This window comes from Symphalangus syndactylus, chromosome 11 (assembly GCF_028878055.3).
Source record: "Symphalangus syndactylus isolate Jambi chromosome 11, NHGRI_mSymSyn1-v2.1_pri, whole genome shotgun sequence".
NCBI classification, from domain to species: Eukaryota; Metazoa; Chordata; class Mammalia; order Primates; family Hylobatidae; genus Symphalangus; species Symphalangus syndactylus.
The window spans coordinates 106,722,846-106,733,658 of NC_072433.2; the positions used below are offsets into that span (position 1 = coordinate 106,722,846).

Genomic DNA, 10,813 nt, shown 5'->3' on the forward strand with positions numbered 1-10,813 from the left:
CTCAACCCAGGGCTGACTTTTTTCCCCTTCTATTTTCTGTTCTCTTTCCTGTATTCTTGACTTCTGATTCTTTGGTTAATTGAATTTCTTTTATCCTTGGTTTGTGAAAGCTGCTTTGAAAGCCAAAACTCCTTAGGTCAGATCTATCTCACTGACAAAAGGGAAGGAATGAAGGAAAACCCACTGAAGCAGTTATGTATTTCCAATTAGAAGGGGGACATTCTATTTCCTTCTAGTGGTGAGTGACATCAAATCAGCTAAAAAAGGATCTCATTACCTAGGGAGGTTGTACATATACAACAAAACAATTCTAAACTTGGATTAAAAAGCAGTGTTTAAAATTAACCCAGGGAGGCAGAGCTTGCTGAATTTGCATTTGTGGGTGGCAAGTATCTAGAGGCCCTGTTCTTGTTTTACTGTCTGGAGAGAGGTGAATGTCCCCTTTCTGAATTGGAACTGCTAAGAAAATTGCTGAGGAGCCACCCTCTCCCTTTACATTCCTAGCATCTCTTCAAGCTACCTCAAGCTCACGAAAATCGCAGAGGATCAGATGCCATCTGACAGTTTGCAAATTATTTGTTGGAAGGTGTTTCTCAACCAAGTAATACTTTTATTTTTGTTTTTATTTTGTTTTCAGGTCAGACAGGTAATGTGCCAATGTCATAACAAGGTTCAAGGGTGGCACATCTCTCACACATGTTTGAACATCCAGTCATCATGCTCATGAGCTACAAAAGGATCACTCAACCAAGTAACACTTTTAGAAGGCAGGGTAATGCGGTAATGTGGGTGCAGGAGGCCTGGAATTTCTCTTTTTATTAACTATGCCACCTTTCAGGGTTAACTCCCTTCTCTACCTCCCTTGGTCTTTTCTTTTGTAAACAGGCTTCATCTACATGATCTCTCCTTCTCCAAAATGCAGAGTCTACAATTGTGGAATAGGCCTTCCTACCCAGTGAGTTTATTCAGACCCCAGTGGAAAGTTTCTAGTTGTGAGGGGAAATGTTTTCTCTTACATTTATAGAGCACCTCCTACGTATCAGGTATTATGCAAGGCACACTTTATATGTGTCACTTAGTAGTGATGGCGATGATGATGATGATGACAAACACTGCACATGTTCTGTGCTAGACACTGTTCTAATCAGTGTACATATATTCACTTGTCTAAATCCTCATCACAAACTCTATGGAGTTGGTTCTATTATGATCTTCATTTTGCAAATAAAGAAATAAACAGATAAACAAAAGAGAGCCCAAGGTCCTAGAGCTGGCCTCAGTATTCGCAAACAACATAACAGTTGTCCTATGTTTATAGATGAGGAAATTGGGCTTCTAACTAACTGTGGAAAACTGCCTGTGGTCACAGAGCAAGTAAGTAGCACACCTGGAAATCAAACTCATATCAAAATCATTTCAGATCCCAAGCTCTTTCCACTTTGCTGCTTTGTCTTCCCAGAGGCATTTTTGTTTTGTTTTAAACCACACAGCATGGCACTTTTAAAGAAATAAAAGTTTGCCAAATGAAAAGCAGATTAATGAGATATTTGGGATGATTTGCAGTAAATAGATCTCTTTCAGAATTCTCATCTTCTCGCATTTAAACTGCTAAAGCCATAACAATAACAATTACCTCAGCCTGGTTAAGGCAGTGTGGGAGTGAACCTCTTAATGTTATTGCTCAGGGTAGGCACTGGAGACCAACAACATTTTCCTTTAGCTTGCTGAGGTACAGGTCAGAAATGGGACATATCAGGTGTTGGCTTTCCCCATCAACCACTTCCTGTTCCTCTTGCTTTAGCCATGTCTTGGAACACCATTAATTTAGGAGAGAAGTTGAGCTTAAAGTTTGCTCAACATTAAAAATGTAATAAATGTCAATGCCAACCTGTTTGTCAAATAGATTGGACCTAGAGCTTCAACACGACTGCCCGGGACTTGAGGAGGGCATTTTTTTTTTTTTTTTTTTTTAATAATAGTTGATCTTAGATAATCCCTGAAAATCTTCAAACATCCCTTGTGAAAATGAGAGACCAGAACAGAAATGTGATTATTTCTAGATGATACGCAACTGAACTTGAAGCCAGATGCTCACATTTATATTCAAGAAGAATGTGGGTGTCTACTTATGCTAGGTGTCGGGAATATGAGGGATATGAAGAAAAGTAAGTCTCAGTCCCTTCCCTATGAGCGAGTAATCTATTTAAGAGAAATGAGATGTAAGCTGTAATAATCTGTGTTGTGAGGGAAGCATGCCATTTACTGCCTATTTACAAGTATTGTGTCAAGTGCTTTATACAGGAACACGGCAAGGTAAAGTGTATTATCCCCATTTCCAGGGAGGAGGGAAACTTGTCGTGGGCTGATGGCTTGTTTATTAGTGCAGCTGAAATGCACACCCAGATGGTTCTAATGCCAGACTTGTGCTCTTTCTCCTACATTTTACTATCAACCAAACAGAATGTCATTTGGCAATTAATGGTTTAACTTATTAGGCATGCCTTCACAGGAGTTAAAGGTTTATGTAGGTAGCTCACCAAGTTGCATGACATTTTGAGACAATTATTTTTGACCTGAGGAGATTTGGAAGAATCTTGAGCAAATCAAATCTAGAAATCAAAGCAAATATGCAATAAACATTTAAGAAATATTAGGTATTATTATTGTTGTCAATGTTGCATTAAGATTAGGCTGGCATGAAACGTTAGAATCTGTTCAGTGCATGGAGCAATTACATTAAAAACAAGAGTATACTCTATCACCTACTCAAGAGTAGGGTAAAGAAATAACCATGAAACCAGGTGGTAAGAGTTTCTACAGCACTGATTGCAAACATTTATCTTTGTGGCCCCAGTAATTTTGAGAGCTGTACATAGTGGGTCCTCAATAAATGTTGAATAAATGAATGTTTTATTTTGCTGATTTTTTTTTTTTTTTTTTTTTTTGAGACGGTGTCTCGCTCTGTCGCCCAGGCTGGAGTGCAGTGGCGCAATCTCGGCCCACTGCTAGCTCCGCCTCCCGGGTTCACGCCATTCTCCTGCCTCAGCCTCTCCGAGTAGCTGGGACTACAGGCGCCCGCCACCACGCCCAGCTAATTTTTTGTATTTTTACTAGAGACGGGGTTTAACCGTGGTCTCGATCTCCTGACCTCGTGATCCGCCCGCCTCGGCCTCCCAAAGTGCTGGGATTACAAGCGTGAGCCACTGCGCCCAGCCTATTTTGCTGATTTTTAAAAGATTTTTCTACTTATAAAAAATAAAAGGAAAGTACACAACAAAACTTTTCACCCATTTATTGTGCCTTTATGTTTCTGGGCTACGGCTTAAGGATGGTCTTCAGGTTGGCGATAGAAGAGTCCTAGTTATCATTTGGCTAGATTACCTGGGAATAAATAATGGTTTTGAATTTTGACTTGGCTACTTCAAAATGCCTGGATCAGGTCAGCAAGAGTTAATGTGATGTGTATACCAAAGAACTAGTCTTAGATGAAGTATTTACGATGGAGAAAGTAAGAACACAACTCTTATTTTGTTTTGGTCAGGGCTTAGTTGGAATATTGTGTGCGGTTGTGGGAAATGTACATTAAGACAAATATAAAGCAACTAGGACACATTTAGGGGAAACTAGGATGGCAGTAGGCTAATAAAATCTGAATGTTTGGAGGATAGGACCGTGTAGCTTATGAAAAGACTTAAAGGGCTGAGATAATAGTCTTGAGATATCAGGAGGGCTGTCTTATGGAAGAGGAACTTAGACTTGTTCTCTGTGGCCCCAAAGGAAGCAACTAGAAACAACAGACTCTGGGAAGTAGATTTTGCCTTACAAAGAAGAGTTTTCTATCATACTTGCCCAGAGATATAGTTTTCTTTAGAAAGCATTGAATTACCAGCCGCTGAAAGTGTGTGAATATTTGCCAGGTAACTACTTGATGGAGCCATTGTAGAGGAAATTCAAGGGTAGCATGGGGACTGGATTTCACAAACACCAGAGTCCTTCCCAATCCTGAGCATCTCAGCAACTGCTGGATTATCTTTCCAGGCTTTGCCTCCACCTCAAGGTGGTGGGACTGGTCGCCAGGGTTGGAATATACTTTTGGGGGAAGAATGATGGATGGCAGGAGATGGAAAGAATCCACAGTGGCAGAGCAGTTGCTTTGTCCATTCTAATTCTGGTCTGCCATTTTTTATTTTGACTTTTCTATACACTGCACACACCTGCTTTAGACTGTGGCAACTAGGAGGCCCAGAGACTACAACAATGTGATTTGTGATCTTCAACTTAGAACTTCAATATCTCATGCATTTGGGTTCTTAGAAATGTTATTTGACAATGATGTTATCAGGTATTAAATATTGTCAGGCTCCAACTGTATGACAGTCTAACTTGGCTACTCTAATTTTAGGTTTATAAAACTTGTGGCTGCTTCCTTTCTCTGGAGGAAGACAGAACTTGAGTCATTTCCAAAATTGCAATGAGATAGAAATTTTGGGACCCCTGAAAGACAGAGAACCAATAAAAAGGTTCCACACATTCAAGTAGTCTTAAAAATTACCCACATGGTAGATGGACTGCTCCACCAGCTCTGTGTCAGGTTGGAATCTTCAACTGTTCAGATACTCTTAAGCTTCTCTGACCCCTTTCTACCCACTAAAGAACTGAATGTGAATGACAGAAGGTTTTTGCTCATAGGTTACAGCTAAACTCCTTTAGTGACAAACAGCAAGTATTCCAGCAAAAGGAGCAGGAGGTTGACCACCTTATTGTTTTTCTCAGGGCAGATATTGTGAGCTCATGCAGCATGTAATCTTCAGTGACCTCAGTTATTACATCTAGGAACAAGTTTCTCTCTAACCATTTATAGAACTATAAACAGCAGGAAGGCATGATTTATAGACCAAGAGGCATTGTAAGCATGGGATTTGCCAGCAATTCATATTTCCCCTCTCATCGTGGATACACTGCCCATCTCTTGGAAGGGACACTGAAACCTTGGCCAGAGCCTGTTAATCCCATTTACTTTCATGGATTGATGTCAAGGGTATCAGGTCCATGGAGATTTTCAAAACTCTACAAAACAGGTTCAGTGGAAGATGTGGCTCAGTTCAGAGTAATCCTTTTGGGCGAGGAGTTTTCCTAGGCACCAGCAATCATCTGAGCCTACTTTGTAAGGATTGCTTCTCTTGCTTCTCATTTATACACAGCAACAAAGTGTCTGATGGGAAGGTTTCCTTTACAATTGTGCGTTTTATCCAAATCTCTGGGCTCTTCTATAATTAAATTTTGATTGCTGTGTAGTTATTTGAACTTCTGTGAATCTCTGTTCTACTGAACAGTAATAATATCTGTTAACATTATTAATTTGGCTATAGGTATATATATAAAATATGTTTCTTATGTTCTTTTTTTTTTTTTTGAGACGGAGTCTCGCTTTTTCACCCAGGCTGGAGTGCAGTGGCTCAATCTCGGCTCACTGCAAGCTCCGCCTCCTGGGTTCACGCCATTCTCCTGCCTCAGCCTCTCCGAGTAGCTGGGACTACAGGCGCCCGCCACCACGCCCGGCTGATTTTTTTTTGTATTTTTAGTAGAGACGGGGTTTCGCCGTGGTCTCGATCTCCTGACCTCGTGATCCACCCACCTCAGCCTCCCAAAGTGCTGGGATTACAAGCGTGAGCCACCGCGCCTGGCCGTTTCTTATGTTCTTAATACATTTCTTCATAATACACCATCTCAGGAAGATCTAGTCTGTTGCAAATTTATGCAGAAGTCGAATATTTCTGTTGTTTTCTCACCACCACCGTCATCTATCTGCTAACCAGATACTATTCCCTCTCTTCCCTGTTTCCATATCTTTTATTCCATTAAGAAATGGCTTAATTCCTGACTTGTTTTCCTCTAATCATTGCTAAAACATTGGTTGATAATGGTTTAAATTAAGGTATCACTTCTCACAAAAGTACTTGTTTTTTAATAAGAAGCTTTTAAAGTTAAATATTCAAAGTGCTGACTCTCCATTGTTAAATTTTAGGCAGTGGAAAAAAATAGTTTTTGGTAAAGATAAAGGGAGTTGGGTTTATTACGCAAGACAAGCAGCATTCTCACTTTGCTTCAGATACGTGGGTACGGTGACAGGCCTGACAAATCCCTCCTTTTACAGATAAATGCCGAGATTACACTTCTGTGCTTGTGTGAAGAAAAGTAAAAGAGAAACCAGTTGGGACATTGTTTGGGCCAGAGAGAGACAAGATCCAGTACTTTGGCAATTTGTTTAGGCTTTTGTTTTTATTTTGTGGGGCAGGTGGCGGGTAGGGGAGCTTAAACTAAGTTCAAGGAGCTGTGGAGAATCCAGAGATGAGAAATTATAGCCTCTACTTTCCAAGGATTTATATACTGTGTTGTGGGGAAATCAGATATATTCATTAATAGACTGACCTGAAGGCAGAATATGAAAAGGGCTATCATAGAAGAACAACTAACATGCTATAGATACGTGTAGTCCAGGCTGGGTGTGGTGGCTCATGCCTGTAATCACAGCACTTTGGGAGGCCAAGGTCGGCCTGAGGTCAGGAGTTCAAGACCAGCCTGGCCAACATGGTGAAACCTTGTCTCTACTAAAAATACAAAAATTAGCTGGGTGTGGTGGCTGGTGCCTGTAATCCCAGCTACTTGGGAGGCTGAGGCAGGAGAATTGCTTGAACCCAGGAGGTGGAGGTTGCACTGAGCTGAGATTGCACCACTGCACTGTAGCCTGGGCGACAGAGCAAGACTCTGTCTCAAACAAAACATAACAAATCAAAACAAAACAAAAACCAAACCAAACCAAAACAAACCAAAAAACCAGAAATGTATAGTCCATTCCCAGTGGGATATCTGAAAAGGCTTCTTATAGAAAGTGGAACTTTAAAACAAATCGTACTTTGAACGTTTGTGCTATTGAAAGAAATAACTTGAGCAAGGACCTGCACTCTATTTCAAGAGGGAAACTTGGCTTACTTGAATAGAAGATAAAGGGGAGTGTTGTGCTGTAGGCTAGAAAATTCAATAAGGATTCCACCCCTGCAGGGCTTTGAATGTTTGGTTGAATATTTTAGACTTTATTCTCCTCATATTAGGAAGGCATTTAAGATTTGAGCAGGAAAGTAATATTCTTTAAAAAAATGTCTCCAGCCAGGATGGATTAAAGTGATGGAATGATATGCTCATTTGTCCACCATTTGGGGAAGGGTGGAAGACAGCCTCTAATTCATAAGATGTGCATTGTATCTACAGAAGCAAAATAAGCAGCATATCTTAATGCATAATCTTCGTCCCATATATGCGTTCCTTTTTTTATCTTGGAGCAAGTATTTGGCAGCCAAGTCTTTAAAGTAATAAGAGCAAAAGATATTTGGAATAATTGTTTCAGAACCATTTGTTATTTTGCACAGAACTATGAGCAAATAGGATCGAGCTAAGGCATTTACCATACTGTGTGGTTCTGCAGAGGCTGCCATGCTATTATATATACTTTTATCTCGGGTAAAACTCTGTGGCTGCTGCTGCCACAATTACTCAAAGAACCGAAGTGTCAAAAAAATAATCGAAATAGCAAAGTGAGAGTCAAGAGTTTTTCTGTTGTTTCTTGAAGTCTTAGAAAGATTGTTTCCTTTGTATTCCCTATATTCAGAATATAAAAGCCTCTCAGAAATCCAATCTTTACTAGGTCAAACGTTTCAAAAGGGAGTAAAATTATTTGCAGTTGCTTTTTAGTTTAAGACATGTGCTTTAGGAACTTCCAGACCTTCCTCTTGAAGCTATTTATGCATAAGAAAAACAAAACAAAAAACTAAGTAAATGCCATATAATCCCAGCTACATTGTCCTCATGTAAACATCCTAACACAGCATGATGGAAAAAGTTCCAAATTGTGATCTCACAGATCTGAGTTACAGCCCTAGTTTTGTGAAAATATAGCTTGATGAGTTTGTCAAGTTTTGTATTTAATAAGGAATTAGGATTTTTTTTTAATATGGTCTCTGTGCTATTCAGCAGTACTGTTCGCAAGCATTTTAAAAAAATAGAGACAGGGTCTTGCTCTGTTGCCAAGGCTTCTGTGCAGTGGTGCAATCATAGCTTAGCTCACTGCAGCCTTGAACTCCTGGGCTCAAGTGATCCTCCTGCTTCCTTTCGAGTAACGGATTCTACAGGTGTGCACCACCATATCTGGGCTAATTTTTTATTTTATTTTTTGTAGAGGCAGGGTCTTGCTAGGTTGGCCAGGCTGATATTGAACTCCTGGTTTCAAGTGACTTTCCCACCTCTGCCTCCAAAGTGCTGGGATTCTAGGCATGAGCTTCTGTGCCTGGTCACAAGTATTTTTGACTCAGGACTCTAGAATATGGGGTGGCACATGATAAGTTTGTATTTCCTGGTCAATGATTTTGAGGGGAAGTGATCTGTATGACTCCTAGGTCAGAATGTTTAATGCCCAAGTGAGAATTTCCAGAATTCTCTTTCCTTCTGTAATTCCTGGAAATTTTCCAGAAAGTGGTGGTTTTATAAGCCTGGGTGCAAGAGTGAGGACAATGAGGAGCAAACTCCCAGCTGACCCAGAGAGCATGCACTGGGAGCAGGAAACCTTGGTTGTTTTAAGCCACTGAGATTTTTATGGGTTATATGTTAACAATAGAATAAGCAAGCTTATTCTTGATTGACATAGTCTCTAAAGAGTGTAATGGTGATGAATGAGGGAAAGTTTCATACTTACAGAAGGTCTTCTTTTTTCTTAAATTAAAATTTTACGGACCTTTCTATACATAGATGCTAAAATTCTTTTAGGGGAAGCAAGCTTCCTATCAGCGGGAATATTGAAATGTGGACTGGGCAACCTCTTGATGGAGGTTGCTATAGAAATTGAAGAATAAATGGTGGTTAGAGAATTTCAAAGTTCGTTCTAGTTTAAAGGTATTTAGATTTACAATTCCTGAGAGTAACTATTGCATGTTACATTTTTGCAGCAGGTATAGTTTATAAAGTGCTTTCTCCAGTGTTAACTTATTTGCTCTCCTGTGAATAGCAAGAAATTTTATGTACTGTGCCTTCCATGGAGACTTGCACAGGTGTTAAGAAAAATGTATTTTGTAGGAGAAGCAGGATAATTCTTTACCTGAATCCCATAGTGACCAACCTCAATCTTTTAAAAAAAATTTTTTAAAAAAATTTTTGTGGGTATATAGTAGGTGTTTATGGGGTACATGAGATGTTTTGCTATAGGAATACAATGTGGAATAATCACACCATGGAAAATGAAATATCCATCCCCTCAAGCATTATCCCTGTGTTAGAATCGAATTACACTCTATTAGTTATTTTACAATGTGCAAATAAATTATTATTTACTATAGTCAACCTGTTGTGCTATCAAGTACTAAGTCTTAATCGTTCTTCCTAGCTATTTTTTTTTTCTGTACACATTAACTATCTCCACCTTCCCCTCAACCCCTCACGACCCCTCCCAGCCTCTGGTAATTATCCTCCTACTCTCTATCTCTGTGAGTTCAATTGTTTTGATTTTAAAATCTCCCAAATGAGTGAGAATATGTGATATTTGTCTTTCCCTGCCTGGCTTATTTCAATTAGCATAATGACCTCCAGTTCCATCATGTTGTTGCAAATAACGGGATCATTCTTTTTCATGGCTGAATAGTACTCCATTGTGTATGTGTGCCACATTTTTTTATCTGTTCATCTGTTGATGGACACTTAGGTTGCCTCCAAATTATGGCTACTGTGAGCAGTGCTGCAACAAACATAGGAGTGCAGCTATCTCTTCAATATACTGATTTCCTTTCTTTTGGGTATATACTCAGTAGTGGGACTGCTGGATCATATGGTAGCTCTATTTTTAGTTTTTTGAGGAACGACCAAACAGTTCTCCATAGTGGTTGTACTAATTTACCTTCCTACCAACAGTGTACAAAGGTCCCCTTTGCTTTACATCCTCACTAGCATTTTTTATTGCTTGTCTTTTGGATTTAATCCATTTTAACTAGGGAGAGATAATATCTCATTATAGTTTTGATTTGTATTTCTCTGATGATCAATGATGTGATGTTAACCACCTTTTCCTATGCCTGTTCGTCATTTGTGTGTTTTCTTTTCATAAATGTCTATTCAAATATTTGGCCCATTGTAAAATCAGATTATTAGATTTTTCCCTTGGAGTTTTTGAGCTCCGTATATATTCTGGTTATTAATCCCTTGTCAGATCGGTAGTTTACAAATATTTTCTCACATTCTGTGGTTGTCTCTTTACTTTGTTGACTGTTTCCTTTGCTGTACAGAAGCTTTTTAACTTGATGTAATCCCATTTGTCCATTTTTGCTTTGATTGACTGTGTTTGCCTCAAGAAATTTTTGTCCAGACCAACGGCCTCGAGAGTTTCCCCTATGTTTTCTTCTAGTAGTTTTATAGTTTGAGGTCTTAGATTTAAGTCTTTAATCAATTTTGATTTGATTTTTGTATATGGTGACAGATAGGAGTCTAGTTTCATTCTTTGGAATTTGGATATCCAGTTTCCCCAGCACTACTTACTAAGGACATTGTCTTTTCCCTAGTGTATGTTTTTAGCACTGTTGTCAAAAATGAGTTCACTGTGGTTGTGTAGATTTGTTTCTGGATTCTTTTTTCTGTTCCATTGGTCAATGTGTCTGTTTTTATGCTAGTACCATGCTGTTTTGGTTACTGTATCTTGATGGTATAATTTGAAATCAGGCAATGTGATTCTTCTAGTTTTGTTCCTTTTGCTCAAGGAAGCTTTGGCTATTCTGTGTCTTTT

At 39.2% G+C, this 10,813-nt stretch overlaps 1 non-coding gene across 1 annotated transcript; it reads right to left on the reverse strand.

Moving 5' to 3' along the window:
* Window positions 1–636: 636 nt before the first annotated feature.
* LOC129457934 (small nucleolar RNA U13) lies at window positions 637–740 on the reverse strand. The gene has a single exon (XR_008649467.1). It is a non-coding gene; the product is annotated as a small nucleolar RNA U13 (small nucleolar RNA).
* Window positions 741–10,813: the final 10,073 nt, after the last annotated feature.